Here is a 27,412-nt window from a genome sequence, read left to right on the forward strand (position 1 = left end):
TTGATTAGGGAGGAAACTATTTCTAGAACTCCCCTTCAGATTTCCCTTCAGGTCCTTTTGGCCAGACTTGGATTACATGTCCATTCCCTAGCTGCAAAGGAGGCTGGTAAATGAGAATCTAGCATTTCCAGCCTTTAGAGAGGAAGGCAGCTCTACCACTAAGGAACACACATTGGGAATGGCTCTTAGGTTGGCAATCAGCACTGCCACCTGAGGCAGGAGGTAACCAGACAGGTCTATGCCTTTGTTAAAGGCACAGAACCTATGCCTTTAACCTTTGCTCCATGATGTCACCTTTAAGATTCATCCAGCTCTTAAATTACCCTTCCATCACAAACACTATTATGTAACCACACCCCCAAACTCTACACCTTCTCTCCCATCTGTGTACATGAAGTTCCCTCAACCTGAAATTCTGCCCCTTCCACATCTGCTTTAGACATAAAGTCTACTCTTAATAGATGCCACTCAAACACCACTTTCCCAATAAAGTCTTCCAAATAACTGTGGCTAAGCTTTACAACTCCTTTCTGGTCTCCTGTAGCACAAGGGAACGCCCTGTGGACTCCACAAGTTTGGTGATTGAATTGGACTGTTTTGCTCTCTGAGTTTCAGAAGGAAATGTAATAAAAAACAGATTTCTCTTCACATAATAGAGTATTGGGGGGGATTTGAGTAAAGTGATATTACACAAAAGAGCTACCAAAGTAGTTAACATTATTGGTTTTTTGTTTTATGCTATTTGTAAGCTCTTGCACAAATCATTTAGGTAATCTACTTAAAAATAATTAATTTCATTTCCCAAATTATTTGAATGACAATTTTAACTCTCTGTTTTTTCAACTGTTAAGAACTGGTCTCTATGAATTTTTAAACTGCTTCTCAAAATTAGCAAAATTATAATAATTGTTGAACCTAGGTGATGGATACACAGGGATTCAGCACATTGCTCTACTTTTGTGTATGGTCAATACAATTTAAAACTATTTTGGATAGGACCTCTGGTTTCTGCTTCTGCACGTAAGGAGCTTGGAAGTTGCCATTCTATCTTAATAGCAACTACAAAGCAGGACAGGCTGAAAAATCAACAACTCTTCTTGCATCTGTAAGAAAGGTGAGGACACAGGAAAAACTGCTGCCCCCAAGATTGGAGAGACAGGCAAATACAGCTCACTGGAGCAGAGGCTCATGAGTGGAAACCTCCACAGAAACTAGGTCCCTGCCCTAGGGACCCTGATTTGCTATCTTTGAGGTGGACCCTGGAATCTGTGCTTTAATAAGTGCCCCTTGGTGACTCTTCAGTACAGGCACATTTAGGAAACCAGGTGAGTGATTAAGACGTGGACCCTGGACACTCTCTGGATGCAGCCCACCTCGGTTTGAATCTTGGCTCTACCACTCATAGTATGATCTTAGAAAAGTTACTTAATATCCATAAGCCTCAATTTTCTCATTTGTAAAATGGTAACAACCATAGCTATTTCATAGAATTGTTGTGAGGTTTAAATGAGATCATGAAAATGAAATAATACCAGTACAAGATTCGGGGGACTTGATTTAAGAAAAATCAGCTGGATGTGGTGGCTCATGCCTGTAAATCCTAGCACTTTGGGAGGCCGAGGTAGGTGGATCACTTGAGGTCAGGAGTTGTGAGACCAGCCTGGCCAACACGGTGAAAACCTGTCTCTACTAAAAATACAAAAATTAGCCAGGCAGTGGTGGCGTGCACCTGTAATCCCAGCTACTCAGGAGGCTGAGGCAGGAGAATCGCTTGAGCCTGGAAGGTGGAGATTGCGGTGAGCCAAGATCGTGCCTCTGCACTACAGTCTGGGTGACAAAGTGAGATCCCCTGTCTTAAAAAAAAAAAAAAGAAAAGAATAGCAAAGATATCTTGAATTTACAATTTTTATGAAACCAAAGGACTATGTGAACACATTGTTAGGGCCCAGGAAACTTTATTAACTTCATGGAAAATCTGCCTCTGAGTAGTTATTATTTTATTTTGCCTAGACTTCATGTATGTCATTCCTTTTAGTTTTTGCAATGACCACATGCAAAAAGTGTTCTTTTTACCACTTTAGAGTAGAAGAATCAAAATAGAGGCTTACGGAGATGGTGGTCTGCCCAAGACTACACCAAAAACAGTAGCTGTACAAACCCAGGACTACCATGTTCCAGGGCTCACCCGTACTGTCTGGACCACATAACGAACATGCACACTCTGTCTTTATTAGTCCTCCTTTTAGGTGAATGAGCTTGTTGAAGTTAAAGAGAGATACAGAGTCTCAACTTAGTTGGCTCTTCCATATTACAGTGGGTCACCATGGAGCTGGGACTGTTCTCAGTTTTGAAGCCAGAATCTCAAGGTTTCTATTACATGCATGCTCTAGCAACTAATTGGTTAAACAAACTTGCGAAAGGCTGACTGAACAAATGTAATGCCAGTGTGTTCACGCATAATGGGAGGGTGCCTGCCTGATAATCAGTGCAGTCAAAGGGCTAAACCACAGATCAGAAGACAGCTTGGTAAACCTGGAATCAGAAATAGGAGTTGGGTTTCATGATGAGATAGTTTCATCAAACTAGGCTAATCAAATGAATGGCTATTTCTTCAGGGGAGATACACAGTCATGCATCACTTAAAGATGAGGACATGTTTTGAGAAATGCATCATTAAGTGATTTTGTCATTGTTCAAATATCATAGAGTATACCTACACAAACCTAGATGGCTTAGCCTACTACACACCTAACCTATATCGTAGAGGCTATTGCTTCTAGGCTACAAACCTGCACAGCATGTTACTGTACTCAATACTGTAGGCAATTGTGACACAATAGTATTTGTGTATCTAAACACATCTAAGCATAGAAAAGATGTATAATTTTTTTTTTTTTTGAGACGGAGTCTCACTCTGTCGCCCAGGCTGGAGTGCAGTGGTGCAATCTCAGCCCACTGCAAGCTCCGCTTCCTGGGTTCACGCCATTCTCCTGCCTCAGCCTCCTGAGTAGCTAGGACTACAGGCACCTGCCACCACGTCTGGCTAATTTTTTGTATTTTTAGTAGAGACAGGGTTTCACCGTCTTAGCCAGGATGGTCTCTATCTCTTGACCTCGTGATCTGCCCTCCTTGGCCTCCCAAAGTGCTGGGATTGATTACAGGCATGAGGCACTGCGCTTGGCCAATTTTTTTTTTTTTTTTTTTTTTGAGACAGGGTCTCACTCTGTCACTTAGATTAGAGTGCAGTGGCACAATGACAACTCACTGCAGCTTTGACCTCCTGGGCTCAAGTGCCCATCATTGACCAAAATGTCATTATGCAGTGCATAAGCGTACATCTGCCAATCAAATAGTGGTTGAGGTCAGGAATCAGAATATCAGCTCTCTCAAGGAAGCACTGGTCAAAAGGCAACAAATTCTCTCTCTCTAGTTCTCCTTTTTAAAGCAAATCTCCATAAGCATAGTTTGTACTGTTTTGGTTATCAGTGTCTAAAAACATAATTTTACCTGTTTTAGGAAATGTATTGGCTCACATAACTAAAAAAAATCTAAGGGTAGCTCATGGCCAAATTGGGGCCCAAATGATGTGTTCCCTTCCATGTGTTGCTTAATTCTTAGGCTTCACATGGAAGTAAGATGGCTATAGCTGCTGCAGTCATCAAGTTTCAAGTTCAAGTACATTAAGGTTCAAGTACAACATATGTCTTAATCCTTTTCCTGTTGCTATAACAATATACCTGAGACTGGGTAATTTATAAAGGAAAGAGGTTTATTAGGCTCACAGTTCTAGAAACTGGGACGTTCAAGATCAGGCAGTTGCATCTGGTGAGGGCCTCCTGCTGCATTGCAGTGTGTCAGAAAAGTAGAAGGGCAAGCAAAAAGACCAAATGCAAGAGGCAGCCTTGCTTTATAACAACCCACTCTCATGGGAGCTAATCCAGAACTGAGAGAACAAAAACTCACTGCAAGAGTAAGGCATTCATCTCTCTTAACAATCTAATCACCTCTTAAAGGCACCATCTCCCAATACTGCCACACTGGAGTCCAAGCCTCAATGTGAGTTTTGTGTGGATAAACCATATTAAAACCATGGCAATACTGGGGTGGGGGAAAGAGCCTCTTGCAGTGGCACTAATTTAACTGACTTCAATTACTTGCTCACCTTTGAACCGATCATGAGGAATGTGAAATGCTGATTGGCAGAGGTCTGGGTCATGTGCCGTTCCTCTTGAGCAGAGGGTGGAGCTCCAGACACTTCATGGGTTGTTGAAAGGTGGCTGCCTAAACAAATACAAGGTAGGCTTGATGGAGAAAACAGGGAATGGAGGTAAACAACTGTGCACTAAACTAAGGTTTCATATCTTGTTTATTAATGTACAGTTGACAGGCCGAGCGTGGTGGGTCACACCTGCAATCCCAGCACTTCAGGAGGCCGAGGCAGGCAGATCACCTCAGGTCAGGAATTCAAGACCAGTCTGGCCAACATAGTGAAACTCTCTCTCTACTAAAAAAAAAAAAAAAAAAAAAAAAAAAAAAAAAAGAAATAAGCCAGTTGTGGTGACAGGCACCTGTAATCCCAGCTATTCAGGAGGCTGAGGCAGGAGAATCACTTGGACCCAGGAAGCGGAGGTTGCAGTGAGCCAAGATCACACCACTGCACTCCAGTCTGGTTCGTCTCAAAAAAAAAAAAAAAAAAAAACTCACAGTTGACAGTGTTATTTGTGTCCTAACAATAACCACATTCCTGTCACACCTTTCTTGGGATACACCCCAGTAGCTCCTTTGAGCCTGGGTGTCTCCCACAAACTGTTTCTTATGATATGTAACTTCTGCAGTTGACTAAACTCATTCAACATGAGTGGTTCAATTTACCACCCATTATAAAAGCAGCATGTACTCTTTAAAATATATATATACATATAATAAAAATGCATAAAGAACAAAAGACTTTCCCACACATAAGTAAGCATTTATCTCATCACGTAAGCATAAGCACTATTTCTTTTTTTGGTTTTTTTTTAGCTTTGAGACAGAGTCTCACTCTGTAAACCAGGCTACAGTGCAGTGGCCCGATCTCAGCTCACTGTAACCTCCGCCTGCCCAGTTCAAGTGATTCTCCTACTTCAGCCTCCTGAATAGTTGGGATTACAGGTGTGCGCCACCACACCAAGCTAATTTTTTTATTTTTAGTAGAGATGAGGTTTTTGCCATGTTGGCCAAGCTGGTCTCGAACTACTGGCCTTAAGCAATCCACCTGCCTTGGCCTCCCAAAGTGCTGGGATTATAGGCGTGAGCCATGGTGCCCAGCCCATTCCAGCCTGTCTTCTATGGATAAAGTTCGTTATTTGTCATGATCCTTTTTTACATTGCTGTGATCCTCCTGCACATATGTCTGCCTTTTCCCTTAGCATTATGTCATAAACATTTTCAAGGTTATTACACAGGCTTTATTAATATAATTTCTTTTTATAAAAATATTTGACGAAATATTACAAGAGCAATGATTTGTGGCAAAATAATTCAAATAACACAGAAATATATGAAGTTAAAAAGTAAAATCCCCGGATTTCAGGAATGTGGACTAAACTCATGCTGAAATCTCCTTCATAAGACCCCAGGAAGAGATTTTTTTAAAGATACAAAAAGGAAGAGAGAAGGAAGGAAGGAAGAGAGGGGTGTGAAAGACAATACAGCCACTTTTGAAAACAAGGAAGGACCCTCTCTCTAAAGGCTGGGCAGCATTCCTCAAGGAAGTGAGGAGATAGGAAACCACAAGTTAGCCAAGAGGCCCCAGCTCCTCACCTCCAGGTGGGACTTGAAGCCCAGGGTGTAGGCAGAGGTGTAGCCCGCGTGGCAGAAGGTAAGCTCGGTCAGCCTCTGAAAATGGCCCATGCCATCAAAAAGAGAAAATCTCAACAAAAGTGGGGACTTGCATCTGAGAAAAGAGACTGACCAGAATGACGAGGACCTGAAAAGTAGTGACTTCATATCCTCAAGACAGCTCTCAGTCTTAGCTGCACGCTAAAATCACCTGGGAGCTTAAACAGGAAACAAACACACACTGTTTCGCTCTACTACACTCAACCCTTCTGACACAAAATGTCTCAGGGCTTATTCTACCCCGAAGAATCCTCCAACTCTTTCAACACCAACTAGGTGTATCACAATTTAATTATGACACTAACTACCTGGAGTGACTGCAGATGCCACAGGTTAAGGGCTCAGTCCCACAAAACTGCCCCCAAACTTCAGATGCCAATTGCAGCTAGTGAGTCCCTAGGTTACCCACACTTCTAATTTGGCTACAAATTGGAGGCGCCCATTTGCTATGATGGCTCACAGAACCCAGGGAAACATTTATGTTTACCTGTGTTTGCCAGCTTTTTTTTTCTGAGACAGGGTCATGCTTTCTCTCCCAGGTTACAGCAGAGTGGCATGGCTATGGTTCACTGCAGCCTCGACCTCCAGGCTCAAGTGATCCTCCCACCTGAGCCTTCCAAGTACCTGGACTATAGGTGTGCACCTCCAAGCCTGGCTAAGTTTTTATTTTTCTTTTTTTTTTTTTTTTTTTTTTTCCCGAGACGGAGTCTCGCTCTGCCGCCCAGGCTGGAGTGCAGTGGCCGGATCTCAGCTCACTGCAAGCTCCGCCTCCCGGGTTCACGCCATTCTCCTGCCTCAGCCTCCCGAGTAGCTGGGACTACAGGCGCCCGCCACCTCGCCCGGCTAGTTTTTTGTATTTTTTAGTAGAGACGGGGTTTCACCGTGTTAGCCAGGATGGTCTCGATCTCCTGACCTCGTGATCCGCCCCTCTCGGCCTCCCAAAGTGCTGGGATTACAGGCTTGAGCCACCGCGCCCGGCCCAAGTTTTTATTTTTCATGGAGATGGGGTCTCATTGTGTTGCCAGAACTCAAGTGATCCTCCCACCTTGGCCTCCCAAAGTGTTGGGATTACAGGCATGAGCCACCATGCTTGGCCTGTTTACCAGTTTATTATAAAGGATATGATAGAGAATACAGATGAACAGCCAGATGAAGAGGTACACAGAGTGAGTCCAAACATGTCCTGAGGGCAAGAATTGGGGTGTACCACCCTTCTAGCACGCAGATGTGTTCACCAACCTAGAAGCTCTCTGAGCCTTGTAGTCTTATGGAAGCTTCATCACATTGGCATGATGGGTTATTAACTGAATCTCCAGCTCTGCTCCCCTTCCTGGGGAGAACAGGGGATGGGACTGAATGTTCCAAGCTTCTAATCATGGCTTGGTCTTTCTGCTGACCAGTTCCCATCCCAAAGCTATCCAGGAGCCCCCCAAGAGTTGCCTAATTATTAATAGAACAAATGACCCTTCTAGTACCCAGGAAATTCCCAAGGATTTAGGAGCTCTTTGTCAGGAACCAGAGTCCAAGACCAAATATTAGAACAAATGAAGTACCTTGCATCCCTGCCACTCAGGAAATTACAAGGGTTTTATGAGTTCTGTGCCAGGGACTGGGGAGGAAAACCACATATATGTTTTATTATATCATAATGTCACAGAGCTTTTCAGGGTTCATTGCCCACTACTCCCCAGAACAGATATTCCCTAGACCTAACTGTTGATCAGTGAAATCAGAATTTCAAGTCCAAAAGCTTCAAAAGCAGGAAGCCAACAGTGCAGCCCTCAGTCTGTAGCCAAAGGCCTGAGACCCCTCAGAAGGCCACTAAAGTAAGTTCCAGAGTCCAAGGGCTGAAGAACCTGGAGTCTGATGTCCAAGGACAGGAGGAGCGGAAGCAAAGGTTCAAGTGATTCTCGTAACTCAGCCACCCGAGTAGCTGGGATTACAGGCACCTGCCACCACACCCAGCTAATTTTTGTATTTTTAGTAGAGACGGGATTTCACCACGTTGGCTAGGATGGTCTCAACCTCCTGACCTCATGATCTGCCTGCCTCAGCCTCCCAAAGTGCTAGGATTACAGGCGTGAGCCACCGTACCTGGCCCAAACATCAGTATTTTTAAACTTCTCAGATATTCCAATGTGCAGCCAAAGTTGATTTCTTGTGCTCAGAAAACTAAAGTAGAGAATCATATTCACAAAATGAGAATGGGTGGCTGTAAAATAACAGCACATTATAATTAGGAAGAATTAGCAAAAGATGCTGAAAATAAAATACTTGTAATTTTTGGAAGAAAAAAAAATCAATAATGCTCTGAATATCAGACTAGACATGACCATGAAGGCAGTCCCTTCAGATGCGTCGCTTCCCAGCACTCATTCAGCCTCTTTCCTCCCACCTGCCCCCTCATCCTTTCTCTAATCCAATCCTAGACCCTGTGAATGTAGTTAAAAGAGCATAATAACAACAGTCTTCCAACCAAGAGCAACAAAGGAAGCTTCCAGGAGGCCAGCAGCTGCGGGTCACGGGGGTTCTGCGAATGTGCTCTTTTTTTTTTTTTTTAAATTATTTTTTATTATTATACTTTAAGTTCTAGGGTACATGTGCATAACGTGCAGGTTTGTTACATATGTATACTTGTGCCATGTTGCTGTGCTGCACCCATCAACTCATCAGCACCCATCAACTCGTCATTTACATCAGGTATAACTCCCAATGCAATCCCTCCCCCCTCCCCCCTCCCCATGATAGGCCCCGGTGTGTGATGTTCCCCTTCCCAAGTCCAAGTGATCTCATTGTTCAGTTCCCACCTATGAGTGAGAACATGCGGTGTTTGGTTTTCTGTTCTTGTGATAGTTTGCTAAGAATGATGGTTTCCAGCTGCATCCATGTCCCTACAAAGGACACAAACTCATCCTTTTTTATGGCTGCATATGTGCTCTTTTTAACTGCTATAGCTCCCTGCTGCCTGAGGCTCTGCCGGACTCCAACTCCCAGCATGGGAGACTCACCTGCAACTTTCATTGAGAGTATATGGGGAGGGGCCTTGGCAGGAGCAAGTTCAGTAGACATCTCACCATACCTTCGTCTCTTTTCTCCCCAACCTCCACCTTAGATTTATAGGAATATAAAATCTGATTAAAATAGCAATTAGGACAGCTTTAAAGGGAAAAATAAGCTCCAGAAAGCCACCTGCTCCATCCCACCCACACCTGCCCTCTGTCTCTACCTGGCCCTAACAGCTACCCGAGTAGCTGGCAAACACGTGATTTGGTGCAGGCTTCTCCAAGCAGTTATGTTGGTAGGCTGAGAAAGGAAGAAGCAAGGAGTTGGCATTTTGGAACCTCGCAGATCTTAGTTTGACTTCCTGGGCTGCTACTTGCTTACTTGTTTTGGGCCTAGAAGGCCTTGGGTTTGAATCTCAGGTTGACTCTTGGACAAACACCTACAGGTGTGGAAGTGAGCACCACACCTCTAGCTGGACAGGCTTCTGAAGCTGGCAGGCTATGTACTTCCTGCATATGGGGAAAGGAACGTCCTCTGAGACCCCCTTAACAAGGAAAGGCTTGACTACTGACACACTGGGAGCAGATGGATTACAGGCTCTAGGTACCTCTGCCCGAAAGTTCCTTAGCATCTCTCCTATGGCACTCTACCTCCTGACAGCTTCCAAGCCAGGTGTGATGCTGCTTCCTTCCTCATCAATACGGCCTCATTGTTCAGCTTATTGCTGCCTAAGCTGCCCCAGTTCCATGGGGTTCCTATCTGCAGCATCAACAAATCCTGAGGGCAAGAGCTGGGGAAGGCATTGAAACAAAGGGCTATAACATCCTTCCCTTTTTCTCCATACTGTCTTCAATGTCTTGAAAGCTGGAGAACCATACACCCTTTCCTAAATGCCCAGGAAGAGAAGAGATTGGAAAATGGAGCTCCTGGGCCCAGTCTTGCTGGGGGAAAGTTTCTTTGAATCAGGAAAGCAGGTGATGTAAAGGCCAACTCATGGTCCTCCCTCGCAGGAAGCCATGTCTAGGCAGCTTGTCTGGTCATGATATTTTTCTGTGTCTTCCACCCCTATCACCTACCAGGTCTGTTTTACTGTGTTTTTTCCCTTATAGTAAAGATAATTTAAAAAAATATATACAAACAGATTCAGCTCTAAGTAGACACCAACCCAACCTGCTGCAAAGGGATGAGGAGATGGTATGGCCACAACAGCTGGTCAGTGTCCTGAATGACCTTCTAGTTTCTGACTAATGGCCACCTTCCAGGGTGGTATGATGTTCCTGCGCTAACCTTGAGGACTGGCTGGGTGGCTTTCTGGAGTTCCCATAAAGACATTATTTGTTTTCCTCACTTCCATGAATACCTTTATCTTAGTTGGTTCAGGCTGCTATAATAAAAATACCATAGACTGGGTGGTTTATAAACAACAGAAACATATTTCTCACAGTTCTGGAGGATGGGAAGTCCAAGATCAAAAATTCCATGTCTGGGGAGGGCCTTTTTTTTTTTTTTTTTTTTTTTTTTTAGAGACAGGGCTCTTGCTATGTTGCCCAGGCTGGTTCTGAACTCCTGGCCTCAAGCAATCTTCCTACCTCGGCCTCCCAAAGGACGGGGTTTACAGGTGTGAGCCTCCACGTCTGGCCAAAGGTCACTTTTTTTTCCCCTCTGTAGCCCAGGCTGGAATGCAGTGGCATGATCTTGGCTCACTGCAAGCTCCGCCTCCTGGGTTCAAGTGATTCTCATGCCTCAGCCTCCCAAGTAGCTGAGACTACAGGCGCCTGCCACCATGCCCGACTAATTGTTTGTATTTTTCATAGAGACGGGGTTTCACCGCGTTAGCCAGGATGGTCTTGATCTCCTGACCTCGTGATCCACCTGCCTCGGCCTCCCAAAGTGCTGGGATTACAGGTGTGAGCCACCGTGCCCGGCCCAAAGGTCACTTTCTTTTTTTTTTTTTTTTGAGACAGAGTCTGGCTCTGTCGCCCAGGCTGGAGTGCAGTGGCCGGATCTCAGTTCACTGCAAGCTCCGCCTCCCGGGTTTACGCCATTCTCCTGCCTCAGCCTCCCGAGTAGCTGGGACTACAGGCACCCACCACATCGCCCGGCTAGTTTTTTGTATTTTTTTTAGTAGAGATGGGGTTTCAACGTGTTAGCCAGGATGGTCTCGATCTCCTGACCTCGTGATCCGCCCATCTCGGCCTCCCAAAGTGCTGGGATTACAGGCTTGAGCCACGGTGCCCGGCCCAAAGGTCACTTTCTGATTCATAGTTAGGCATCTTCTCACTGTGTCCTCAAGGGGGAGAAGGCATGAGGGAGCTCTCTGGTGTCTCTCATTTTATGTTATTTTTTGAGATAGAATCTTGCTCTGTGGCCCAGGCTGGAGGTCCTATCATCTCCACTTTACAGATAAAGAAAAAATACTGAGACACAGAGAAATTAAGTAGCTTGTTTAAGGTCACACAGCTAGGAAGTGGCAGAGCCAGGATTTGAACCCAGATAGTTTGCCTTCAGACATTTCAGTCCCGATCACATGGTAATTATTGAAGGTTTCTCTTAAGAAATGAGTATTTATTTATTTAGTTAGCTAGAGACAGAGGCTTGTTCTGTCACCCAGGCTGTAGTGAAGTAAAGCTATCATAGCTCACTGGAGCCTCAAACTCCTGGGCTCAAGTGATCCTCCCACCTTGGCCTCCCAAAGTGCTGAGATTACAGGTGTGAGGCATCATACCTGGCTAAGAATTGAACATTATTTATTTATTTATTTGTTTATGTGTTTATTTATTTTTGAAACAGTGTCTTGCTCTGTCATCCAGGCTGCATGCAGTGGCACAATCATGTGGCACTGCAGCCTTGACTGCTGGGCTTAAGCAAGCCTCCCACCTCAGTCTCTTGAGTAGCTGGGACTACAGACATGCACCACCATGCCCGGATGATCTTTTTCTTATTTTTCTTCAAGTTTTAGTAGAGACAGGGTCTTGCTATGTTGTCCAGGCTGGTCTTAAACTCCTGAGCTCACACAATCCTCCCACCTTGTCCTCCCAAAGTGCTGGGATTACAGCATAACTGAATTTTTAAATTGTACTTAATTTTATGATCAAATACTCATTTTCCTTCAGGGTGGCCTCTTTGATCTATTTTAAAGATCACATTGTGGCCAAGCACGGTGGCTCATGCCTGTCCCAGCACTTTGGGAGGTTGAGGTGGGCAGATCACTTGAGGTCAGGAGTTAGAGACCAGCCTGACCAACATGGCGAAACCCCACATCTACTAAAAATACAAAAATTAGCCGGGTGTGGTGGCGCACGCCTGTAATCCGAGCTACTCGGCAGGCTGAAGCAGGAGAATTGCTTGAACCTGGGAGGCAGAGGTTGCAATAAGCTGAGATCCAGCCACTGCAATTCAGCCTGTGCAATGGAGCAAGGCTCCGTCTCAAGAAAAAAATCACATTGTATCTATTCTTTGCTCTCTAAATCTGCCTTGCTACACCATGGACCAAAACACTTAAAGAATAACCTGGTTGGACTTTTCAGAAAGTAGCTTTCTGGGAGAGCTTTCTCTCTGACACTATCAGAATCTTTGTTTTTTTGATTTAGCATTTGTTATATAACTACAATTTGATAGGTAAAGGAAGCGAGATGGAGGTAACACTGCCAGAAAATTTTAAAATGCAGCTGGTTGATTTCCAGCTACCAATTACTTCATTCTTCAATTTGCAGGTGAGTCAGAATTTTTTTTTTTTTTTTTTTTTTTGAGATAGAGGGTTTTTTTGTTTTTTGTTTTTTTGGCTTTTGTTGCCCAGGCTGGAGTGCAATGGCGCAATCTTGGCTCACTGCAACCTCCGCCTCAGAATTCAAGTGATTCTCCTGCCTCAGCCTCCTGAGTAGCTGGGATTACAGGCGCAAGCCACCATACCCTGCTAATTTTTCCATTTTTAGCAGAGATGGGGTTTCACCATGTTGGCCAGGCTGGTCTCAAACTCCTGACCTCAGGGGATCCACTCGCCTCGGTCTCCCAAAGTGCTGGGATTGCAGGCATGAGCCACCGCGCCAGGCCCAGAATGTTTAAAATATATGTGAAATATACATAAAAGAATCTAGAAATACAAGGTGTCATTCTGTCATCTCCACCTGTGAGAAACCTGAAACTAGAGGCATTCCCACTGGCCCAATCCTAACACTGCAGCAGGAACCTCCAAGCTAGTCGTTGCCAAAGAGTGGGGCTCAAGAAGTAACCCAAGATGGAAGAAGCCCAATAATCCATCTGAAGTCACTCTGGTGGTTCTGAGCAGAGGCTGAGCAAAGTCACTGTTACACCAAACCACTTATAGCAGGAAGTTAGGCAACAAATATTGTTTGGGAGTATCAGCTTCATTCTATCAATTCTATTAGCTACACCTTGACTTTCATTCCTTTGGAGTCAAGGCCATCTTTACTCTAGCACTGGGGTTTCCGAGAACTCAACTGACAGCTAAGTACGCTCCAAAATTCCCTATTGCCTCTGGGCAGCATCACTGAAGGCCCAGCTGTGCGGTCAACATTTACCTTGCAGCTGTGTTCATTTCTGCTGTGATATTTTTGGATTCCAATTATGCTTATAGCTTTTGAGGCTTGATTGTTTACTCACACAGAACACTTTTTCGGATCATAGATGCAAGCTCCTCAAGGGAAGGACTTTCTGAATTATCTTTGTACTCCCAGGACTTGGCAGAGAAGCCAGTATAGAATTCAACAAAGTTGTGCTGGCTCCCGCCTCTAACCCTAGCACTTTGAGAGGCCATGGTGGGAGTATGGCTTGAGGCCAGGAGTTCGAGACAAAGGCGTGCTGCATGAAAGAATGGTAGCCAGTCTTCCTGTGTGATGCTGAGGGAACATTTTGGTGAGTTTCCCTTTTTCTAGAAATATGTTCCCATAGGTAAGAAGAAAAGGTATATACAATTTACAATCCTGCTTTTTAAAAAAGTTAATATGATACAGGCATTTTCCTGTGTTACCATAAATTCTTCCCAAGCATTTTTGGTATGTGTTTGATCAATATTCTATTGTATGAATGTGCCATGCTTTTCTAAGCCAGTCTCCTGGTGTTCAGCATTTTGATTATTTTCTGTTATTTTTAATTTTTTTTTTTTAGAGATGTCACCTAGGCTGGAGTGCAATGGCAAGATCATGGCTCACTATAACCTCGAACTCCTGGATTCAAAAGATCCTCCTGCCTCAGCCTCCTGAGCCACTGGGATTACAGCTGTGAGCCACCATGCCTGGCTATTTTCTGTTATTAACTATTATAAATAGAATTGTGACTAGCTTTTTCATTTGCATTTTGGCTTAGTTTCTTAGGATTCCCTGACCTGGAATTTCTGGGTTAAATGATATGAATAACTCTTTGCTAATTTGGTAGTTGAAAACACGTCATTTTATGGTTTTTTTTTTTTTTTTTTTTTTTTTTTTTTTTTTTTTTTTGAGACAGAGTCTTGCTCTGTCACCAGGCTGGAGTGCAGTGGCGCAATCTCAGCTCACTGCAAGCTCTACCTCCCAGGTTCAAGCAATTCCCCTGCCTCAGTCTCCCAAGTAGCTGGGACTACAGGCACGCGCCACCACACCCGGCTAATTTTTTTGTATTTTAGTAAAGATGGGTTTTCACCATGTTAGCCAGGATAGTCTTGCTCTCCTCACGTCGTGATCCACCTGCCTTGGCCTCCCAAAGTGCTGGGATTACAGGTGTCAGCCGCTGTGCCCGGCCCATCTTAAGGTTTTAAGCTGTATTTCTTTTCTTGCTAATGGTGCCAAACAGTTTTCTTTATCTTTGTTTACTAGTTGTATTTCCTCCTTTTCCAACTGTCTGTTCATGTCCTTTGTTGATTTCCTAGTAAGGTCTTAGTATTTTCCTTATCAATTTGCATGAGTTTTTTTTTTTCCATTGTAAAGATCCTAAGCCTCACTGTATTTACTGAAAACAATTTGCCTCTTTCTGTGTTCTAGATATTATGTTTTGTTATTGATATCAATATATTCTAATTTTTCATAACTTAAGTGTTTTCCCTTGTGCTTTGTTTCCAACTTTAAAATTATTTTATTTAGAAACAGGGTCTTGCTCTGTGAACCAGGCTGGAGTGCAGTGGCACGATCGTAGCTCACTGCAGTCTTGAACTCCCCGGTTCACCTGATCCTCCCGCCTCAGCCTCTTGAGTAACTGGCAACATAGACACGCACCACCGGGCCCAGCTAATTTCCCTTCCAAATCCAATACTGTCCAGCTGCTGACCTTATGACTTTGCAAGCTGCTCTCTCTAAAGTAATCAATGACCTCCTGCTACTTTTCAAATCCAGTGGCACCACTTGACCTTTGGAGGCATGTGAAAGGGCATGCCTCTCCTCTTGCTCCCCTAGGTGGACCCTATTGGTTTTCTCTCCAGAATCATCGGTCTTTTGTCACTGTTTCTCTTTCTCAGTTTCCTTAGCCAGATCCTCCTCATCCTCTTATTTCCAAAGGTTCCAGGTGCTCCAGGGCTCATTCTCCTTTAATACCTATTCCCTAGGTGATTCATCTCATCTAGTCCTCTGTCTTTAAATGACAATTTGATCCTGATGCCTTTCCAATTTCTATTGCCAGCCTCCACTTCTCCTCTGAACTCCAGACTCCAACTTCTTCTGCAACATCTCCACTTGGCTATCTAACAGGTGTCCCAAACTTCACATGGTCAAAATCTTGCTCTCTCAGGTTCGTCCTCCCCACCTGAGCAAATGGCATCCTGACCTTAGACAGCCTTATTCTGAAAGGCTTGTAGTCATTTTTGACTCCTCCTTCTGTCCCACCCTAAGACAATCTATCAGCAAATCTTATCAAATATATCCAGAACCCAGTTACTTCTCCCCACTTGCATCAATATGACTCAATCCATGATTTCGCTCTCTCTCCCCTGGGCCACTGCAGTAGAATCCCAACTGGTTTACCTGCTTTTACTCTTGCCCTTTGTACCATCTGCTGCCCACATCGTAGATTTTTAATAGTAAAGTAGATCATGACATCACACCCCTGTGCAGAACCTTCCAGGAAAGTCTCTACCATCTTCTCTAAGTCTCTTCATGATCCCACCCCACCTCTCTGACTTGGTCTCCTCCCTTGTTCACTCAGCTCCAGGCACGTTGGTTGTGTGATTCATGAACGACACCAAGCATGCTCCCGCCTCAGGGAGCTTGCACCTGTTCTTCCCTCTGGCTGGAATGCTCTTCCGCAGATGCCCACATGGCATACTGCCCCGTGTGCCAGGTTTTACCCAAATGACATTTCATAATAAAGGCCTTCCCTTACTCTGCGTTGATTTTCTTCCTAGCACTTATCACCCCTGACATATGATATATGTTTGTTTATTGCCTGTCTCTACTGACTAGATATTGTGGTAAGCAGTCTCAGAGTGGTTCCCCACGATCTGAACTTCCTGGTAATCGTGCCCTTATGTAATCCCCTCCCATTCAGTGTGGCCTGGACTTATTGGCAGTAATTCAAAATAAATAAAATATGGCAAAAGTAATGGGATGTCACTTCTGAGAATGCTTTACAAAAAGACTGACTTCTGTCTGTTTCTTTCCACCCGCAACTCCCAGCCCAATAGAGATGTCCATGTTGCAATGAGCTGACATCTCTGGCCAGTAACCAGCAGGGACCTGGGGCCTGCCAACTACCATGTGAGTGAGCTGGGGTTGAAGGTTGAATCCTCCCCTGGTTGGCCTTAAGATGACTGTAGCCCCAGCTGACATCTTTTTTTTTTTTTTTTTTTTTTTTTGAGACAGAGTCTTGCTCTGTTGCCCAGGCTAGAGTACAATGGCACAATCTCGGCTCACTGCAACCTCTGTCTCTCAGGTTCGAGCAATTCTCCTGCCTCAGCCCCCAAGTAGCTGGGATTACAGGCACATGCCACCACGCCTAGCTAATTTTTTGTATTTTTAGTAGAGACGGGGTTTTGCCATGTTGGCCAGGCTGGTCTCGAACTCCTGACCTCAAGTGATCCACCCCCTTCAGCCTCCCAAAGTGCTGGGATTACAGACGTGAGCCACCGCGACCGGCCCCAGCTGACATTTTGATTGTAGCCTTATGAGAGAACTGAAGCCAGAGGCATCCAACTAAGCCCTGCCCGGTTTCCTGACTCACAGAAACTGTAAAATAATAAATACTTGTTGTTTTAAGCCTCTGAGTTTCAGGATAATGCAACAATAGATGACTAAAGGATCTCTGTCATTATCTTTGGCACCTAGAAAAAAACCTGGCACACAGTAGGTACTCAGAAATATTTTGGAATGAATAAATTAATTTCAGGACTTTTTCTAGGAAGATGGTCAGTCTTGCTGTGGATGATGTGGTGTGCAAATGTGAGTCCTGGAACTGCTTCAGCCACTCCATGGTCATTTGTGAGGTCAGCTTGAATGCAGGGCCAACACAGACGGGCATATCCAAGAAAACAGCGAAGTTGCAAAGCCGGAGCCCCAACAAACACATCTGCCCCACCTGTAAATTGTTTTGGCTACTTGATCAAAGTTTAAGCTAGTTTGGGCTCAGTTTTTAAGAACTTGTAACTAAAAGCAGCCTATGATTACACTTTTCAAGGCATCATTCCCTTTTTCTCTCTCTCCATATGTTCTTTTTCTTTCTTTCTTCTGCCTACCTCCTTACGGTAGAGATTATAATGGTCTATCCAGTTTCCATTCCTTACACTCCTTACCAAGGGAACCTGATTTAGTTGGTGCAGTAATGGGCCTAGCTAAGAACTGCATTTCCAGCCTCCCTTGAAAATAGTTCTAAGTTCTGGCCAATGTAAGCAGAAGTTATATAGTGAGTCTCCTGGAAAGACTTCCTTAAAAGCAGCCCCACTTGGCTGGCAGACCCCTTTTTCCTTTGGCCTCTTCCTCTTTCCCGCTGCCTGAAATAGGATGGTGGGACCTAAAATGATCATTTTGTGAAACTAAAGCACATTTGAGCATGGACCACACACACTTAAGTATGGCAGAAGAAAAAGAGAGCCTGAGTGTCTAATAAGCCAAGAATCTAACCCCGAAAGCCTCACTGCTGAACTCTGTGATGAGAAGAAACCAGTCCTAATCATATTCATTGCCTTTTCTGTTATTTATTTATTTATTTATTTGGAGACACGGTCTCACTCTGTCACCCAGGCTGGAGTGCAGTGGTGCAGTCACAGGGAGGGATTTCCCCCACACCAAGAAGAGATGCTGGGCCTGAGAAGAGGAAAGAGACATCTCTGGCACCCATCAGTGGCAAAGACCTGTGCCATGCTTTCTGGATGTATCAGGCACTGGGTGTACATTCCCATGGTCCATCAGGGAGATGGAGTGTGATAGAGTTTAGATATCTGTCCCCTCCAAATCTCATGTTAAAATGTGAACCCCACCAATGTTGGAAGTGGGGCTTAGTGGGAGATACTGGGTCATGGGGGCAGATGATTCATGAATGGCTCGGTGCCATCCCCTTGGTGATGAGTGAGTTCTCAATCCATTAGTGCACATGAAATTTGGTTGTTTAAAGGAAGCTGGCACCTCCATCTCGCTCTCTCTTGCCATGTAACATGCCTGCTCCCCTTTGCCTTCTGCCATGAGCAAAAGCATCCTGAGCCCTCACCAGAAGCAGATGTTGGTGCCATGCTTCTCATACAGCCTGAAGAACTGTGACCCATATAAACCTCTTTTATTTATAAATTACCCAGTCTCGGGTATTTTTCTTCTTCTTCTTTTTCTTTCTTTTTTTTTTTTTTTGAAACAGGGTCTCTCTCTGTTGCCCAGGCTGGAGTGCAGTGGAATCATCATAGCTCACAGCAGCCTCAACCTCTTGGTCTCAAAGTATCCTTCTGCCACAACCTCCCAAGTAGCTGGGACTACAGGCATGTGCCACCATGCCCAGCTATTTTTTAAATTTTTTGGTAGAGATGGGGTCTCCCTATGTTGCCCAGGTTGGTCTCAAACTCCTAGGCTCAAGGGGTCCTCCAACTTCAGCCTCCCAAAGTGCTGGGATTACAGGCATGAGCCACCGTGCCCTGCCCAGGTATTTCTACATAGCAATGTAAAACAGACTAATACAGGGTCCTACCGCCAGGGTTCCTATGTCACAGAAACAGCAGCACCAGGGACTGAAGGGCCCTGGAGGCCAACTAAGGCAACAGAATTTTAGCACAGCCTTGGGTGCAGGGGGAATCCCCAGGAAGAACTAAGATGACTTTCCCACAGCCCTAACAGGATGAGGGCTGAATGTGAAAATGAAGTTGAATGATAAGATAATGAAATGGGGTATTTATTGACCTGCTGAGCTTGTACACTGAGCTTCTGAACTCCTTGAGAAGCAGGCCTCCACCTGTCTTTCCCAGCTACTGCCCTGTTCTCCCTAAATGCCCTCTGCTCTCTGGCTCTTGTCTTTCAGCCCCAGATTTCTGGCTCCCTAGACCTGCTGTCACAGGTATTTGCCAACCTTCACAATTTCCCACCTGGTTCTTTGGACTTTGAGTTTCCTGAAGTTGGCTCTGCAGGCAGCTTGGGTTTTGGAATCCCCTATTACCTAGTTAGATGTTTGGCTATGGCCTTTGTTCCAACCCGTCTCCAGCTGAGTCAGAAAGAAGGGACACAAGCACAGAAAGCTCTTTTCTCTTTGCTTCTTGACATAACTGTATTCATCCTTCAAGTCCTTGTTCATATGTTATCTCCTGGGATCATTTCCTGACCTCCTTAGGTAGGGTTCCTTTTCTGGGTTTCCATAGCATTTTATTTATACGTCTGTCCCCTCACAGTGCATTCTTTATATGTTTACATGGTGGTCTGTCCACCTTGACAATGAGCACCTTGGGGGCAGGACCCCTGCTTCATTCACTTAGCACAATGTCAGCTACAGAGTAAGTCCTCAAAACTGCTTGTTAAATGCCATTTTTCATGCAGTCTCCACACTGTCATGTACTCTTCTTTTTCTGGCCTCCTTTTTATCTGTATCAGTAAGACATGCCTTTGGCTACAGGTAATAGAGAAACTGACCGCAGTGATTCAATAGTTAGAGATTTTTTTTTTTTTCCTCACATGAAAAGGAGTTTGAGCCAGGTGCAGTGGCTCACGCCTGTCTGTAATCCCAGCACTTTGTGAGGCCAAGGCAGGTGGCTCACTTGAGGTCAGGAGTTCCAGACCAGTCTGGCCAACTTGGCAAAACTCCGTCTCTACTAAAAATACAAAAATTAGATGGGCGTGGTGGCAGGTGTCTGTAATCCCAGCTACTCAGGAGGCTGAGGCAGGAGAATTGCTTGAACCCAGGAAGCGGAGGTTGCAGTGAGCTGAGATCATGCCACTGCACTCCAGCCTGGGCAACACAGCAAGACTCCATCTCCAAAAAAAAAAAAAAGGGAGTTTGAAGGCCAGGTGCAGTGGCTAATGCTGTAATATCAGCACTTTGGGAGGCCAAGGTGGGAGGATCACTTGTGTCCAGGAGTTGGAGGCTGCAGTGAGCTATGATTGCACCACTGTACTCAAGCCTGGGCAACAGAGTGAGACACTGTCTCAAAAAAAAAAAAAAAAAAAAAGGCCAGGCGCAGTGGCTCAAGCCTGTAATCCCAGCACTTTGGGAGGCCGAGACGGGCGGATCACGAGGTCAGGAGATCGAGACCATCCTGGCTAACACGGTGAAACCCCGTCTCTACTAAAAAATACAAAAAACTAGCCGGGCGAGGTGGCGGGCGCCTGTAGTCCCAGTTACTTGGGAGGCTGAGGCAGGAGAATGGCGTGAATCCAAGAGGAGGAGCTTGCAGTGGGCTGAGATCCGGCCACTGCACTCCAGCCTGGGTGACAGAGCGAGGCTCCATCTCAAAAAAAAAAAAAAAAAAAAAAAAGAAGTCTGGGCTAGGTGTGGTGGCTCATGCCTGTAATCCCAGCACTTTGGGAGGTCAAGACAGGCGAATCACTTGAGGCCAGGAGTTTGAGACCAGCCTGGCCAACATGGCAAAACCCCATCTCTACTAAAAATACAAAAGTTAGTCAGGCATGGTGGCACATGACTGTAATCCCAGCTACTTCGGAGGAGGCACAAGAATTGCTTGAACCCCGGAGGCAGAGGTTGCAGTGAGCCAAGATCTTGCCACTGCATTCCAGGCTTGGCTACAGAGCAAGACTCTTTCTCAAAAAAAAAAAAAAAAAAGCAGTCTGGAGGTAAGGAACCTAGGACTATCAGAGACTCAGCCTCCTCCTGTCTTTCTATCCTGTCCATTTTAATGTGCTGGACATAAGGTGGCTGCTGTGCCTCTGAGCACTGCGTATTTGTTCTGGGCAGGAAGAAGCAGAAAGGGTGAAGAGCCAACTCTATCCCTTTTCATCAGGAAAGCACAGTTGTCCTAGAAGACTTTTGCTGACATCTCATTGGCCAGAACTATGTCACATGGCCAACCCTAGCTGGAAGGGAAGCTGAGAAGGGGAAGGCAAGGGACAAAGTGGAGAAGTGTTGGTGTGAATGAGAAAATTCTTGGGCCTCACTCCAGACCTACTGAATCAGAAATGCTGGGGACGGGCGCCCGCAATCTGTGATACAACAAGCTCTCCAGGGGATTTTGATGCAGCTGACATTGGAGAATCATAGCGAAATATGAAGGTCAGTATTATGGTAGGAAAAAATCCTGGACTAGAATTCAAATCAATTTCTTGGTACAAGTTTTGTTACTGGCTAGCCAAGAGACCTTAGTTTCCTGTCTATAAAATGGGAGTAATAATGGTTGCTCTAGGCTGGGTGCAGTGGCTCATGCCTGTAATCCCAGCACTTTGGGAGGCCGAGGCGGGTGGATCACAAGGTCAGAAGTTGGAGACCAGCCTGGCCAATGTGGTGAAACCCTGTCTCTACTAAGAACTACAAAAAAATTAGCCAGGTGTATTGGTACGCGCCTGTAGTCCCAGCTACCGGGGAGGCTGAGGCGGGAAAATCGCTGGAACCCGGGAGGCAGAGGTTGCAGTGAGCCTAGATCATGGCACTGCACTCCAGCCTAGGCAACTGAGCGAGACTCTGTCTCAAAAGAAAAAAAAAACAACAATAATGGTTCTGACTTCATTCTCTGAATTGTTGTGAGGACCAGTTTAAACGACGCAGATGAAAACATGTTAAAACTATAAGTCATTAGACAATTGTACTGATTTTAAAATGGTGAAAGTTCTTACTGAATGAATGAAAGGTTGGAGGAGTTTTGTATGAGGTAGGCCTAGAGCTCAAAGACAAAAATGAAATGTGAGAGAGTGTAGTGGTGAATTTTATGTGTCAGTGGAGAACACTGATGAATAAGAGAAAAAATTTTCTAATTGGGACTGAGTGGTTTATTTTGCTTCTCTGTATTGTTGGTCAAAATTCCAAAAGAATGATAGTCTCTTGACAGTTTCTGTGTTCAGAGATGATTGCATATAATTAATAAAAGGCCAAAAATGTCTATATGCTGGCCTTTTAGAGTTTTGGTCTCTCACAAGACATTTTCTTGGGTAATAATGATAGAGCAATCTTGCAATGGCCTTGTCACAGTTTATGTAGCTGACGTGTTGGGCAGAGTGCAAATGCCTGGGAAAAGCAAAGCTTCTCGTAAAAGGTATAACGGGTTTGTTCGAAAAGTTACAACAGACAGGGACAAAAATAGAAATTGAAACCACAGACGTTCAGAATACACTGTTATCAAAAACAAATGTTTGCAGCAGCTCCAGTGGTTGCTGCTACAGGTGGTTTCCATGAGAGGAAAGAGGACATTGACATACATGGTTTCAAAACAAACACTTTGGAGGATAATGAAATGGAGCATTTAGCAGAAAGGGAGGTAAGAAGATGTGAAACAAATGAAAGGGATTTAGCATTCTGCCATCTGGAATAAAAATACTGAGATGTCATTGTCTGTGCACCAAGCAAGGCATCCATCCTTTACTGTATTAAAACTGCTCACTCAATTCCTTGTTCATTCGTTCCACAACAGCCACCCATATAACAGACATGGAGCAGTTTCCACCGGATGAACTTAGACAAGTCATCAGCTGCTAACGAGGCACCAGGGAAGGCCCAGTCATATCTACATTTGCCTCCAGATAACCTTTATGGGTTTGGAAATTGCCATGATGAAAATAGCAGAGTCGTACTGAGGTTGGGAGTTTGACCTGTCTATTCAGGTGAAAACCACAATGTCAAGAAGGAAACGTTGGCAGCTGTGTGAAAACACCAAAACCAGTGAGTTGCACATCTTCAATGGATGAATTATACAGCATGTGAATTTTATCTCTATAAAGCTGCTACCAAAAAAAAAAAAAAAAAGGAAGTGTTTTTAAGGCAAAGATCTGGTGACACAGAGGCTGTGCAGGAGCTAAGAGACTTTGTTTGTATATGTATCGGTTAAGTTTGTCTGCACAAAATGTGAAGCCAAGGTTTACTCATTGATTGATCTGTTTACATCTGGACTCTGACATGCAAGTGCTGTGATAAGACAGTTTGTAGAAGTAAAATCACAAAACCACGTGCTCCTCGGTGCTAGGGACAGAGAATATAATCTGCACATGAAAAGCTGACGAGATGTCAACATCCGAAACTGGTGGGGACCCAAAGCCAAGGTCAGTTCATACAAACAGGCCAGGCTAGACATGGTGGCTCATGCCTATAATCCCAGCACTTTGGGAGGTCAAGGTGAGAGAATTACTTGGGCCCAGGAAGTCGAAACCAGCCTGAGCAACATAGTAAGATCTCATCTCTACAAAAAATTAAAAAATAAAAATAATAGCCTGGCGCGATGGTATGCACCTGCAGTCCCAACTGCTCAGGAGGCTGAGGTGAGAGGATCACTTGAGCCCAGGAGGTCGAGGCTGCAGTGAGCCATGAATGTGCCACTGCACTCCAGCCTAGGAAACAGAGCAAGACTCTATCTCTAAAACAAACAAACAAACAAACAACAACAACAAAAATTGGCCAATGCTAAGTCAGGGATTCAAAATATTCAACCACCTTTGGAACTGGACTTCCTAAGGGTGTTTTAGTTGTCAATCAGGCAAATGGAGTCTTATCTGTTTGTCCTCTTCCCCTTCCAAGAACCCACTGATCTCCTTCCTCCTCTTCAAGTCTTGAGTACCTAGTATGTAGGTAGCCAGGACAGCTGTAATTTGATAAGTGAATACGTTTCCTCCTTTACATCCTGGGAGATTGTTATGGTTATTGCTGCTCTCAAAGACAGGAATTGAAATGCAGCTTGGTTGGACTGAAGAGTCTTGGAGTAAGGATTCCTGAGGTCAAGTGCCGGCCCCATCATTCACAGGTTATGTGACCTGAGTAAGTCATTGGATACCTCTTGATCCCATCCCTTCTCAGTTACTCAGGCTTTGCTACCGTGATCACCCCCTCTTGCCAGCAGCCAGTTTCAGCTTCTCTGCCATACCGTTCTTACCAGCAATACCAGTAGTTGTAATTCCCAGAGTAAAAGCCCAAAGTAAAGACAAAACCTCCCTGCCTTCCCATTCACATCTAGTTCCACTTTGATCTTTTGCTTTCCTTAACAACAAAGTTTCTAAGGAAAGAATTGCTTAGTGTTATGGACTGAATTGTGCACCTCGCAAATTCATATGTTGAAGCCCTAATCCTTTGCACTTCAGAATGTGACTATATATGGCTGGGCGCGGTGGCTCACGCCTGTAATCCCAGTACTTTGGGAGGCTGAGTCTGTTGGATCACCTGAGGTCAGGAGTTTGAGGCCAGCCTGGTCAACACAGTGAAACCCGTCTCTACCAAAAATACAAAAATTAGCTGGACATGGTGGCATGTGCCTGTAATCCCAGGTACTCGGGAGACTGAGGCAGGAGAATTGCTTGAACCCAGGAGGTGGAGGTTGCAGTGAGCTGAGATCGTGCCACTGCACTCTAGCTTGGGCGACAGAGGAAGACTCCATCTCAAAAAAAAAAGAATGTGACTATATATGGAGATAGGGCTTTGAAAGAAGTGATCAAGAGGTCATCAGGGTGGCCCCTAATCCAGTATGACTAGTGTCGTTACAAGAAGAGGAGATTAGGACGCAGACAACACAGGCATAGCATGTGGGGACACAGGGAGAAGACAGCCATCCACAAGCCAAGGAGAGAGGCCTCAGCAGAAACCAGCCCTGACAACATCTTGATCTTGGACTTCCAGCCTCCAGAGCTATCAAGAAAATACCTTTCTGTTCTGTAAGCTGCCCAATCTGCAGTTCTTAGTTATGGCAGCTCCAGAAGTAAATGCATTTAGACCTTCTATGTCTGCTTCCTCACCTCCAGTCTCTCTTTCTTGTGATTTTCCTCCCTCTTTTTAACCCACTCCAGTCAGGACTCCATGGCCACCAACACTCCTCACAAATTCCCTGTGCCAAAGTCACCACTGACCACCATCTGTCGTGCTGGACCCCTGCTGACTCCAGTAGGGCTAGCACCATGTCAGAGAGGCTGAAGAAGAGACCTGGAGACAATGAACGAGACGTAGGGTTTGTTGGGTGGATTTACAAACAGGGATGGTCCAATGGCAGTGAGCTGGACAGAAGCACCACCACCATTTGTAAAAAGCATGCAGTTTGTATGGCATTTCCACTTAGCAACCTCCACCTAGCAACCTTCATTTAATCCCAAACAAAGAGCCTCTTTCCCCTGTACAACCCTCATTCCAAGAGGTGGCCCGGGGGTTCAGATGTCCTTCATGAATAATGAGTGAATTTCTGGGTTGGCCACTTCCACATTCCTCAGCTTGTAACTCCAAACACACATCTTCTTAGACTACAAGGTCATTCTCAGGGTATGTGTAAGTGAAGTTATTGCTATCAGTACATCTGCTGTAGACCATCTTGCTGGATCTAGAAGCCATCTCGCTGTTCTCATCGTATCTGGCTTCTCTGCAGTTGGTCATACTTTCCTTCCAAAGACAGTTTCAGTACTTGGATCAGGCCACCATGCTGTCTTATTTTCAGTCACCCCATTGGCTGTCCCTTCTCACTCTTCTTGGCTGGATATCCCTTATCTTCTTTCTTCTAAATGTCAGAGCCCTGGGCCCAGCTTTCAGCCCTTTCCTCTGTCCATAATCTTTCCCTAGCTCCTTCCATCTTGTTCTATGGCTATAAATATTAAAGCTGATAAGTTACACATTTACATCACCACTCCCACCTCCTCTTTGAGCTCCAGACCCAAATATTCAATTGCCCTGGAACTTCCACCTGGATATAAAAAGCATTTCAAGCTCAATGTGTCTCCCTCATCCTTTCTTTGTTTCTCCCCATTTTTTATTTTTAGAGATAGAATCTCACTTTGTCATCCAGGCTGGAGTGCAGTGGCATGATTTTAGCTCACTGCAACCCCCGCCTCCCAGGTTCAAGTTATTCTCTTCCTCAGCCTCCCGTGTAGCTGGGATTACAGGTACCTGCCACCACGCCCAGGTAATTTTTGTATTTTTTAGTAGAGACGGGGTTTCACCACATTGGCCAGGCCGGACTCGAACTCCTGACCTCAAGTGATCTGCCCACCTCGGCCTAACAAAGTGCTGGGATTACAGGCATGAGCCCCTGTGCCTGGCACCCATTCCCTTTAATAGCATCATTGTTCACCGTGTGTTATCAGAACCCCAAGCACCATCCTTGATTCTCTTTCTCTCACACTTCACATCAGTTCACTAAGCAGCCTTATTGTCTCTATCTTCAAAATAAATCTTCATCTCAGTCATTCATTTACCTCCTCCTCCACTGCTGCCATCCTGGTCCTAACCCCACCCTCCCTCCTCTGAATTACTGCATCTTATTTCCCTGCCTTCCATCTTACCCACTACATGAGTTTTCTGCACAGCAGCCAGGGGTATTCTTTTGAAAGTATTGAATCCTCTCATTTCCCATCACATTTTGAATGAAATCTAGACTTTTCATTCTGGTTTGCAAGTTCCCTCCTGACCCAGACCCTGCCCACCTCTCTGATCTGGTCTCCTTCTCCAGTTTCTTTCCCTCACTGCTGCACTCCGGCCACACTGCTGGTCCTCTAAGCACCCCTGTGGTATGGTGGGACCTTCACACTCACTGTTCCTTCTGTTACCAGTCACTGATTAGAGCTTCACAGAGCTTGCTTGCCCCTTTCATCATGCAGGGCTTGGCTCAGAACTCACCTTACGGAGAGGCCGTCCTTGACCCCCGCCAGCTCATATAACACTTGCCCAAACATTGGAGAACCCAGCACACTCAGGTTACTCTTATGACCTTTTAATAAGCTCTTACTATAGTGCCAAGCATTGTATTAAGTGCTTACATGCATTATCTCATCAACCTCGGAACCACTGAAGGAGGCATTCTAATAATCCCCATTTTATGCATCAGGAAATGGAGGCTAAGAGAGGTCAAGCCCAAAGTCATTCAGCTTGCACTAAGGTCTGATTCTAGAATGAGGGCTCTTAAACCATTAGATTCAGCTGATTCAGCTGCTTCTCACTTTAAATTCTATTCTGAGTTATGGATTATATGGCTTCCAGGAGTTTAATTTACAGGATTGATTGGTTTCTATTGCACTTGTGTTTGAGCAGG

General features: G+C 45.0%; 1 protein-coding gene and 1 long non-coding RNA gene across 3 annotated transcripts in view; one reads left to right on the plus strand and one right to left on the minus strand.

The window, feature by feature from the left end:
* The window catches only part of TP53INP1 (tumor protein p53 inducible nuclear protein 1), a 117,878-nt gene that overhangs the window by 60,527 nt on the left and 29,939 nt on the right, over positions 1–27,412 (plus strand). The gene's annotated exons all lie outside the window — the stretch shown is intronic.
* On the minus strand, positions 3,209–26,365 carry LOC126960865 (uncharacterized). Of its 2 annotated transcripts, none has more exons than XR_007728129.1 (2): positions 25,140–26,365; positions 3,209–4,281 (listed from the first exon to the last, which is right to left on the minus strand). It is a non-coding gene; the product is annotated as an uncharacterized LOC126960865 (long non-coding RNA). The 2 variants fall into 2 exon arrangements; XR_007728130.1 differs by lacking the exon at positions 25,140–26,365 and adding an exon at positions 5,803–6,564.

The sequence above is a fragment of the Macaca thibetana genome, chromosome 8, assembly GCF_024542745.1.
Source record: "Macaca thibetana thibetana isolate TM-01 chromosome 8, ASM2454274v1, whole genome shotgun sequence".
NCBI classification, from domain to species: Eukaryota; Metazoa; Chordata; class Mammalia; order Primates; family Cercopithecidae; genus Macaca; species Macaca thibetana.